This window comes from Bos grunniens, chromosome 11 (genome assembly GCF_055505025.1).
Source record: "Bos grunniens cultivar Pamir isolate PY7600 chromosome 11, Bosgru_T2T1.0, whole genome shotgun sequence".
NCBI classification, from domain to species: domain Eukaryota; kingdom Metazoa; phylum Chordata; class Mammalia; order Artiodactyla; family Bovidae; genus Bos; species Bos grunniens.
The window spans coordinates 30,026,906-30,038,188 of NC_141175.1; the positions used below are offsets into that span (position 1 = coordinate 30,026,906).

The following is an 11,283-nucleotide window of genomic DNA, read 5'->3' on the forward strand; positions in this document are numbered from 1 at the left end:
GACAAGTATTCCTCGTGTACATGTTAGAAATTATCATCAAAATGTCTACTGTCATTATGGCAAATGTCTGCTGTCATTCTCCCAAAATACTTACTGTCATCCTGGTAAGGATTTGAGGGATGCAAATTTAATCAAGGGATGCAGCATCACACATATTAAATTTGTTTTGCTCTATTTAAAGCCTGTCTCAGATTTTGACATTTGGACTTTCAATGAAAATCAGACCTTTTGTTGAGTTTGAGTTGATTAACCTTTTTCAGTAGATAACATTCCTTTAAATAGTGCCAAGAGATTCTCTGAGGAAAGAATCCATTGAATACTTATTTATAGTCATAATATTGCAATTCATCAGTCTTAAGTTTTATATTTTAAATGGGATTAAAGTATTAACTATCAAGGAAAATTAAGCTTACTTTAACTTTTCCTTAAAAACAAAAACAGAGTCACACTTACTTGGCATTGCATGCAGAGAATTTGAAATTCTAAGACTTTTGTCTGAGACCGTGTGGAAGGTCAACTGCTTATATTGATGCTTAGGCATAGTTCAGTGTCTGACTCTACACTTTGTTTACAATAATATGCTATTCCAGATCATGCAAATATATTCTGATTGTAGACCTGACACTAAGTCTGAAAGGTTCATAACTTTTCAGTTTGGCCCATGGTTACTGTTACCATTGTCACAACTGCAACCAATAAAGTGCCCCTGTCGCCAAACATCTGGTTTTCTCAGGACTGTGGGGATTCCCAGTATGTGAAGCTTTCAGTACTAAATGGGAAAGACTTAGGTAAACTGGGAGAAGTTGATCACACATATCATTCTAAGGTTTTTTTCATTGTCCCTTGCAATGATTAACACATTCTCTTTTATAGTAGATGAAAAACAAATATGTGTTCAAAAAATTGTTGAACATAAAGCTTTATCTTCAAGATTTTTCTAATGTAATAGAAAATCACTTTCATATTGCTTGTGACATACCTTTCAATTGCTGAAAAAAAATCTCCAGGAACCACTTGAACAAAGATGCTGTTGAGGTAAGGAAAGAATCACTCAGTATGCAAATAATTGTGGTAGCAAAAATAAGTATGATCTGTATGCTGTTGTGGGTAGTGATTTAATGAATTGTCTCCACCGATATTATGGAATGAACTAATCAGAAAACCCTGAAGATCGTTGATGAAAGTGTGCACTTGTGACTTGAACCATTTTATAGTTACTGAGACTGATTTGGTGGCCCAGAATATGGATAAATATTCTGGATGCACTTGAAAAGACTATGTATTCTGCTAATGTTGGGTGGAATGTTCTACAAAATGCCACTAAGGTAAAGATGGTTGATTATGTTGTTTAAGTCTTTTATATCCTCTATGTTTTTCTGTTTACTAGTTCTTTCAACTTTGGAGGGCTTCCCTGGTGGCTCAGATGGTAAAGCGTCTGCCTGCAATGCGGGAGACCCGGGTTCGATTCCTGGGTCGGGAAGATCCCCTGGCGAAGGAAATGGCGATCCACTCCAGCACTCTTGCCTGGAAAATCCCATGGACAGAGGAGCCTGGTAGGCTACAGTCCATGGGGTCACAAAGAGTCGGACACGACTGAGCGACTTCACTTTCACTTTTAACTTTTGAGAGAGCAAATGGAAATATGTAGTTATAATTATCGATTTGTTTTTTTCTCCTTGTAATTCTATCAGTTTTTGTTTCATTTACTTTGACGGTCTGTTATTAGGTGAAGAAACATGTTATTAGGTGAAGAAACTAGGACTGTTATGTCCTTTTGATGAATTGACCCCTTTATAATTATAAATTTTTTTTTTTATCCTTGTTAAGAACTTTTTTCTCTTGAGATTGACATACACACACTACTATAAAATAGGTAACTAATAAGAACTCTGTATATTGCAGGGAACTCTACTCAATATGTTATAGTGACCTGTATGGGAAAATAATCTAAAAAAAGAGTGGATATATGTATCACTGATTTACTTTGATGTACAAGCAGAAACTAAAACAACATTGTAAATCAATTATACTCCAATAAAAATTTATTAAAATTTTTTTCTCTGAACTATACTTTTTATTTCTTTTGATTAGTGTTATCATGGTATATACTTTTCCAGCCTTTAAATGTTAAGTTAGCTTATTTGTGTTTTTATGTTTAAAATGCATTGTTGTAGGCAACATGTAGTTGTGTTGCTTCATAATCTGACCATGTCTGTTTTTCAATTGAGATTATCAGACCATTTACACTTTTAATGTAGTTGGTATGGTTAGATTTAAATCTGTCATCTTTTTATTTTCTATTTGTCCCATATATCCTTTGTTCCCTTTTTTTTGTCTTTCTGCTTTGTTTTAGGATTAATTCCATTTTAATTCCCTTGTTGACTTATTAGGTATAACTCTTAGTTTTGTTAATTCGGTGATTTATTTAAGGTTATAATTATATAATTAAACTTACCAGTTTACTTTCAAGTGAGGTGTGATAACTTCACATAAATTTTAAGAATGTTGCAGTTGTATACTTCCATATCTATAATATTGTTTTCTACATTTTACTTATATATATGTTTTAGTGCCACATTTGCACTGTTATTTTTAAGTAACTATATTTTAAAAAGGTACAAATCATAAGAAAAATCTTGTATATTTATCCATGTAGTTATAATTTCCAGTGTAAATCCATGCTTTTGTCTATTATAACTTTTCTCCTGCTTGAAAAAATGCCTTCTTATTCTGTCTTCTTCCTTTAACATTTCTTATTGTGTGACTCGGCTGGTGATGAATTCTTTCACCTTTTTTATTATTGAAAAATTACTCATTTTGTCTTCATATTTGGAAGATACTTTTGCTGGATATTGAGTTCTAGGTTGACAGTTTTTTTTTTTCCCTTTCAAGTACTTAAACTTGTTGCTCCACTGCTTTCACATTTGTAATGTTTCCAGCGAGAAATCTGCCATCATCATATTTGTTTCTCTCTACTTACTGTACCTTCCCCTAACATTTTTGGCTATTTAAGATTTCCTCTTAATCACTGATTTAGAGCAATTTGATAATAGTATGTTAAGGTATAGTTTTATTCTCTTTTTGTGTTTGCTGTTGTTCAGTCACTAAGTTATGTCTGACTCTTTGTGACCCCATGGACTGCAGCACACTAGGCTCCTCTGTCCTCCACTCTCTCATGGAGTTTGCTCAGATTCATGTCTGTTGAGTTGGTAATGCTATCTAACCATCTTATCTTCTGCCAACCCCTTCTCCTTTTGCCTTCAATCTTTCTCAGCATCAGGTTATTTTCCAGTGAGTCAGCTGTTCACATCAGGTGGCCAAAATATTGGAGCTTCAGCTTCAGCATCAGTCCTTCCAGTGAATATTCAGGATTTCCTTGAGGATTGACTGGTTTCATCTCCTTGCAATCCAAGGAAGAGTCTTCTTCAGCACCACAGTTTGAAAGCATCCGTTCTTTGACACACAGGCTTCTTTATTGTCCAACTCTCATTTGTGTGTGTGTGTGTGTGTGTGCGTGTGCGTGGGGTTAGAGTAGTTAGATGTGTAGGTATATTGTTTTCATTATTTGGAAAGTCTCTATTATTTCTTCACATTTTTTTTCTGTTCCTCCCACCCTGACATTGAGGTTGAGATAGGCAATGGCTTGGGTGTAAATCTACCATCACTTTGTCTTAGTTGTTAGTTCTGACTTTCTGGAGTTAAAAATAATTTTTTAAACTGACAGATCATTTATCAACATTACCAATTTCTAGTGCTTTTGCAACTTTCTTTCTTATTCTGGTATTTCTAGTGCATTTTGGTAGATGAAAAGTAGATGAATTAAGTGCTGTTATCTGACTTATATTTTAACTTTTTGGTCTTAATTTAAAAGTACATTTTTATACTTTTTTTTCCTGTGTTCTAATACTGTTTTACTTAAACTTAGAACTATACAATTATTACTTTTGAATCACAATAACTCATCTCACATGGAGCTTAACCTAGGCTAGAGTAGAGAAATTTGGAGTAGATCTGCTATCAGTTGGATTCTGATACTATAAAATATGGTTTTCTTTACTCTAATTTAGAATATTTGATTTAAATTCCTTAAGTATCTGTGTCTTCAAAGTTATGTAATAAAATTAAACTAAGTTCCAGTAAACATTATCTTATAAGCTACAGTATGAATGAAGTGTCATTTATTTAGGGGTGCAAGTCACTAATGTGGATATGATGATTTCTCATTAACACTAACAACTTCAGAGCTGTTTCTACATTAGATTAAAATAGTAATTTACCTGCTCAGTAAATGATTACATGCAAAGAGTGTTATGTAATCTGTTTACTAGGAGTTGTTAAATGTTGCCAAGTTCTAATGATTCAGTTTCTTAAGAACATGAGGGAGTATGAGGCCATAAGTTTCAGTTAAGAAGATTCTGTCAGGACTGAACTTGGCCCTTGTGCCAAGTGAGATGGGAAGAATGTAGGCATGTGTGCAGTTCTATATTTGAATCTTAGTAGGAACTGTGAGGAATGGTACCCTCTGAGAGCTTAGCTTTCCTTCTGTAAAATATTCTAACTTATAGGATTATAACAATAATAATTATATTATAATAAATAGTAATGCATTTCTGTACAGTGCCTGTTTATATTATTATTAGGGGTTGAACTGAAATGTATTTGGGCAGTATTTTCTCTTGTATCTATGGTATACTTCTCAAGAAAACAATACTCTGTTAGGGAAGGCCTGGAAAAAGATTTGTTGCAGGATTTTTGAGAGAATATGACGTAGAGTTATGGTTGATTTTTAAATTTTCTATTACTTGTCTTAATGATAAAAGGCTGTGAAAGTGAAGTCACTCAGTCGTATCTGACTCTTTGCAACCCCATGGACTGTAGCCTACCAGGTTCCTCCGTCCATGGGATTTTCCAGGCAAGAGTACTGGAGTGGGTTGCCATGTCCTTCTCCAGGGGATCTTCCTGACCCAGGGATTGAACCCGGGTCTCCCGCATTGTAAGCAGATGCTTTACCATCTGAGCCACCAGGGAAGTCTAATGATAAAGAATTCCTAAAGGAAAAGCTGGAAACAAGATTCCTAAGTAATAGCTTTGTATAAACATAGGCTAGGAGCTGAGAACAAGTTGTTTTAGATTAGGGAACTAGTCTCATACAGTATCAAGTTTACTCAAATAGTATCAGAATGAGAAATGGGCTTGATTTTCTTTTTGGGTCCAAAGACTACATTTTTCTTTAACATATGGAAAGTTAGCAAACCCAGATTAGGACATTTGTGTCCAGGAATTAATAGAGGATGGTGGAGATAGTCTGAAATCAAGATATAGAAAAACTAGTTTTAAATAGTCTTAAAAAACAGAATAACAACAAAATCTAGCAGCAAAATCTAGATGACAGTGTCTGAAGTCTGGGGTAGAGTGTGCAAATAGAATGAATCAAGACAATAGTGGTTTGAATTCTTGTGAGGTAATAAATGAAGAGTCTCTATTTTTCAGAGGAGTCCCATAATTTTATGGTATGTTTGTTACTCCCAAAGACTGTGAACTGTTGCTTTAGTGCTAAAATCACATAGTCTATGCAATGGTAACACTATTGCATACACTAATTTTTTGTGCCCAATAAACATATAATTTTTGCTTTTAATTAATATTCATTGATCGGAGAAGGCAATGGCACCCCACTCCAGTACTCTTGCCTGGAAAATCCCATGGATGGAGGAGCCTGGTAGGCTGCAGTCCATGGGGTCGCTGAGGGTCAGACACGACTGAGCGACGTCACTTTGACTTTTCACTTTCATGCATTGGAGAAGGAAATGGCAACCCACTCCAGTGTTCTTGCCTGGAGAATCCCAGGGACAGGGAAGCCTGATGGGCTCCCGTCTATGGGGTCACACAGAGTCGGACACGCCTGAAGTGACTTAGCAATAGCAATAGCAATATTCATTGATACCTATTATAAGTAAAGGGCTGCAGATATAACAATATATAGACAGACAAAAATCCCTGCCCTGATGAAGCTTATGTTATAGCAAGAGAGGCAGTAAGCAAATTAAGAAAATATTTACTGTGTTGGAAGATAATAGCTTTTATCGGGTGAATAAAGCAAGAAAAGCATTAGGGTTTGTGTGTTGGGGGAGAGAGATGCTCATTGAGAAGGTCGTATTTAAGCAAACACCTGAAAGAGATCTGTGAGTTAGTCGTGGAGGGTGTCTAGGGCAGGAATACTCTCTATGCGGGGACCAGCAAGTACAAAGACCTGTGTGGGCTTTTGAGTAGCCTCTTCTATTTGAAGAAAAGTAAGGAAGCCAGTGTTCATGGAACAGTTAGTGAAGGGAGAGGAGAAGATGACAGAGATCATGGGGGGCCAGATCACATAGGCCTTGTAAGCCATTTTTGCTTGGAGTGAAACAGGAAGCCAAGACAGGACTTTGAGAGAGGACTGATGTGATCTGACATATCGTTAAGGGTTTACTGTGGCTTCTATTACTGAGAATAGAATGTAAGGGGGCTAGAGAGGAAACACAGAGACCAATAACCCATTCAATGGAACCGAGTGGGTTGCTCTCTTGCTTTCTCATATGTGCTGTGCAAGGGAGAAGATTAGTAGTGAATACCCATTAAACCTCTGAGATTGGAAGGGTTGGCTTCCTCGAGGGAAATGCAATTTCCTTTTGGCAGATAAGGAAATATTCCTAGGTGATGCAGAGGCATCCTCTCTCCTATTAGTGGTAACTTGGTGACAGGAAAGTGAACTTGCTGGCTCTAGCCCACCTGGATGTTTCAGATCTATTTCTGAAATACAGGGTGTATGCAGTATGCGTGGAGCTTCTTCCTTTTATCCTGACTTGCAAGTTCCTAATTGGGTTGAGTTCAGATTCTGTGTCATGGTTCTGTTTTTTCTGGGAGAAGCTAATAAAGAAGGAAACTACGTATTCTTAGGTATAGGACAAATGGTATATAGTAATTAGGCAGGATTGTGTCTTCACTGGACAAAAGCCTTAAGCAGCTCAGGCAAACACCAAACAAAAGCTTGACACATGCACACAGATGTAGATACCTGGTGAAATCCTAGAAAATGTGTTCTCATTTTATTCTCTGGTAGTGACATTCTTTCCACAAAGCAGTCCACACTGTGATAGTTGTATCATTAGGCTGATCATCTCAAGTTAATTCTCTACTGCTTCTTACATGGTTTGCTGCATGCTGTTGATTTAAAGCAGAAGGCTGAGCAGCTTAAAGAGATTGCTCTAAGAAATTGCAGCTTTAGGTGGGAAAGAAAAATAGACTACCTTTAGACAAGAAGTGTGGTTAAATTCGAATGGAGCAAATGTCTTTGTATAAACGGGTGTTTGCCTTTGTTGAGTAGACAGTAATTTCCATGTGTCCCACACTGTATTTAGGATGGGGCTAGTCAACACAGAGCCCGCCCCAGAGATGCTAATCTCTATCTCTCTGTCTGATATATATACACTTCTTTAATCATTCTGTACTGTTGTTTATTTGGTTGGTGTACTTTTTAGCATAACACTAGTTGTAATAAATAAAATTTCAATGGCCAGTTACAATTAAATTTAATTTTTTTGTGCATGTAAAGGTCCAGTGTGAGTGTTCATGGTTTCCAGGTACCTTTCTTCCAGGTGATGATTCAGAGACTCAGGCTCTTTCTGAGACTCTACTATTCCCTAACGTCTCAGTCTCCTGCATTCAGTCAGCAGACAGATAAAGAGTGGAGAAAGATAGTTCCTGCATGAGCAGCCGGTTCTCAGCTGCAACACTTCTCTGAGGAGAGGAAGCACTCATTTTTAGTGAATGGGTAGCTCACCCTGCTACACATGATTTCTAATTTTTGTCAGTTGCCGATAGCAGTACTTTTAAATAGCTCTGAACAAATGGTTTTCTTTTCTATTTGAGATTAATTTATTTCAGATATATTTCCTAGAAGAGAGAGTACTGGATGTAAGTTTTAATTATAAAATAACAGTGAAGTATGTTTTATTTAATAAATGTATTAGAATTCTAATTGTTATACCTATGAAGTTGTTGGCTGTGAGCCACCTCCAATTCATTATTATTTAGGTTTACTCCAAGAATATTTTTGCTATCTTGTATTTAGGATAATGAATGCTGTAATAACAACAAATATATTTACACTGTCATATTTAACTAAAGGCTGTTTGGTTATCATATTTTATTCTACACAGAATGTGTTAACTGATTTAGCAAAACAGATACCTGTACTGTTAGACTAAATTACTTAGACAATACATGTGATTTGAGCAGAAAATTAAAACATATGTCTCACAGTCTTCACATTCTTTTGTCTTGCTGTATTTTGGGGTGGCAGATTGGGAGATGGTTTAAACTACTTAACTACCATGTACATATGTACGTATATATTTACTTATTAAATCTCAAGAATTTTTCTGGGAACTGTGGAAAGCTTGAATACATAGACGGAGAGAAAAATCCATGGACCCAGCTGCAGATTGCCCTCCAAAGAGGTTGCACCATTTTCCCCCCTCCTACCAGTGTATGAGAGCATGTTTCCCTTACACTTTTCACATCAAGCATTTTGATCTTTCCCCAAACTATTTATATAAAATTCTAATTTAGTTATCATTTAGAATGAGCAACTTCACTTTCACTTTTCACTTTCATGCATTGGAGAAGGAAATGGCAACCCACTCCAGTGTTCTTGCCTTGAGAATCCCAGGGACGGGGGAGCCTGGTGGGCTGCCGTCTATGGGTTGCACAGGGTCGGACACGACTGAAGTGACTTAGCAGTAGTAGCAGTTATCATTTATTTAATTATAGCTAAAGTTGAATGTCTTCTTAAGCATCCATTATCCATTTTTTTCTAAGAAATCTCTCTATACAGTTGCCCATTTTTCTGTTTAAGTTTTGGCCTTTTTATAAGTAGATTTTGAAGGAAATATTATTCTGTTTCAGGAAAATTATGGCTCTTAAATATATTGCAAATATTTATTTTTAGTTTGCTGTGTTCTTATTATTTTGTTTATATTTTCCATGTTGTATTTTTATTAAATTTTTATTGGCACATAGGTGATTTACAATGTTGTGTTGGTTTAAGGTGTACAGCGAAGTGAATCAGTTATACAAATACGTATATCCACTTTTTAAAAAGACCTCAAATACCCAAAGCAATCTTGAGAAAGAAAAACAGAGCTGGAAGAATCAGGCTCCCTGACTAAAGACTGTACTACAAAGATATAAAAGTAATCAAAACAGTATGGAACTGGGAATTCCTTGGCAGTTCATTGGTTAGGACTCTACACTGTCACTGCTGAGGGCCCAGGTTCAACCCCTGATCAGGGAACAAAGATCCCACAAGCCATGCAGTGTGGCCAAAACAAAAAGAAACCATTCTGGTACTGGCACAGAAACAGAAATACAGATCAATGGAACAGGATAGAAAGCCCAGAGATAAACCTGTGCACATGTGGCCTCCTAGTCTATGACAGAGGAGGCAAGAAGATACAGTGGAGAAAAGATGGTCTCTTCAATAAGTGGTGCTGAGAAAACTGGACAGCTACATGTACAAGAATGAAATCAGAACACTCCCTAACACAGTACATAAAAATAAATTCAAAATGAATTAAAGACCTAAATGTAAGGCCAGGTACTATAAAACTCTTATAGGAAAACATAGAACGCTCTTAATATAAATTGCAGCAAGATCTTTTTTGATCCACCTCCTAGAATAATGAAAATAAAAATAAATGAGAGACAGCAAAAGAGACACTGATGTATAGAACAGTCTTATGGACTCTGTTGGAGAGGGAGAGGGTGGGAAGATTTGGGAGAATGGCATTGAAACATGTATAATATCATGTATGAAACGAGTTGCCAGTCCAGGTTCGATGCACGATACTGGATGCTTGGGGCTGGTGCAGTGGGACAACCCAGAGGGATGGTATGGGGAGGGAGGAGGGAGGAGGGTTCAGGATGGGGAACACATGTATACCTGTGGTGGATTCATTTCGATATTTGGCAAAACTAATACAATATTGTAAAGTTTAAAAATAAAATAAAATAAATGAGACTTGACTAAATTTAAAAGTTTTTACACAGCAAAGGAAACCACAAGCAAAATGAAAGACAGCCCTCAAAATGGGAGAAAATATTTGCAAATGAAGCAACTAACGAGGGATTAATCTCCAAAATATACAGACGGCTCAGGAACCTCAGTAGCAATAAACAAGCCAATCAAAAAGTGAGCAAAAGGTTTAATTGGACATTTCTCAGAAAAAGACATACAGATGGCCAAAAAGCACATGAAAGGATGTTCAACATCACTAATTATTAGAGAAATGCAAATCACAGCTGTAATGGGGTATCAATCTCACCCTGCTCAGAATGGGCATCATCAAAAAATCTATAAACAATAAATTCTGGAGGAGATGTGGTAAAAGGGAAGCCTCCTATATTGTTGATGGGAATGTAAATTGATACAACCACTTTGGAGAATAATATGGAGGTTCCTCAAAAAATGTTGAATTTTAAATAAATTCTTTGATCTTTTTCTTTTATGATTGCCAGGGTTTTGGTTTTATCTACTCTGAAGTGTTTTCTTTTTACTGTTTTACATAATCAGCTTTTTTTTTTTTTGAGCTTTAATCTCCATTTTCCTGGTTTTGATAATGTAGTTATATAAGATGTCACCACTGGGAGGAGCAAGGTGGTGGGTAGAGAAACTCCTCTCTGTATGAATTTTGCAATATCTTGTAAGTCTATAAATATAAAAGTTAAAAAAAAATAAGCAGAAGATAAAATCACTCTAATCCAGAAAGTACTCCATAGGAAAATTCAGTAAACCTTATCCTACGTAAGCTTGATCACTAAGTGTTCAAAGAAAACAAATTGTATGCATTAAGTGCTAGTGTGACCTGTTGGGTTTTCTAATAGTGTGATCTGAGATAGTGTGATGAAAACAAAAAAGAGCAACTTCTCTGCACCTGTGTAATACTAGTAGTGATTTACTCATTCAGAGAGTGTATTACAATTTCCAGAGCACCTTTACATAAATATTGTGATGTAATTCTCTTAACACTTCTGTGGAAGTAGGTGTATATTTCCTGCTGTACACATGTGGAAACAAACTCACAGGGGTTAAGTGACTCTGTGTGAGGCTACAGAATTCCTAAGTGACAGAATTGTACTGTCACTCAAGCTGATGCTGTTTCTAATAAACCAGTCTTTTTGACTCTCTTTCTGAGCAGAAAAGGACTCTGCCTGTAGAACAGGACATAGCCAGGTGGCCTAATAGCA

At 36.3% G+C, this 11,283-nt stretch overlaps 1 protein-coding gene across 1 annotated transcript in view; it reads left to right on the forward strand.

The window, feature by feature from the left end:
* TDRD15 (tudor domain containing 15) overlaps positions 1–2,055 on the forward strand; it is a 72,466-nt gene extending 70,411 nt beyond the window's left edge. Inside the window, exon 3 of the transcript XR_015135828.1 lies at positions 1,388–2,055. The gene's annotated coding sequence lies outside the window, so the exon portion shown is untranslated. The remainder of the gene's footprint in view (positions 1–1,387) is intronic.
* The last annotated feature ends 9,228 nt before the right edge of the window (positions 2,056–11,283 follow it).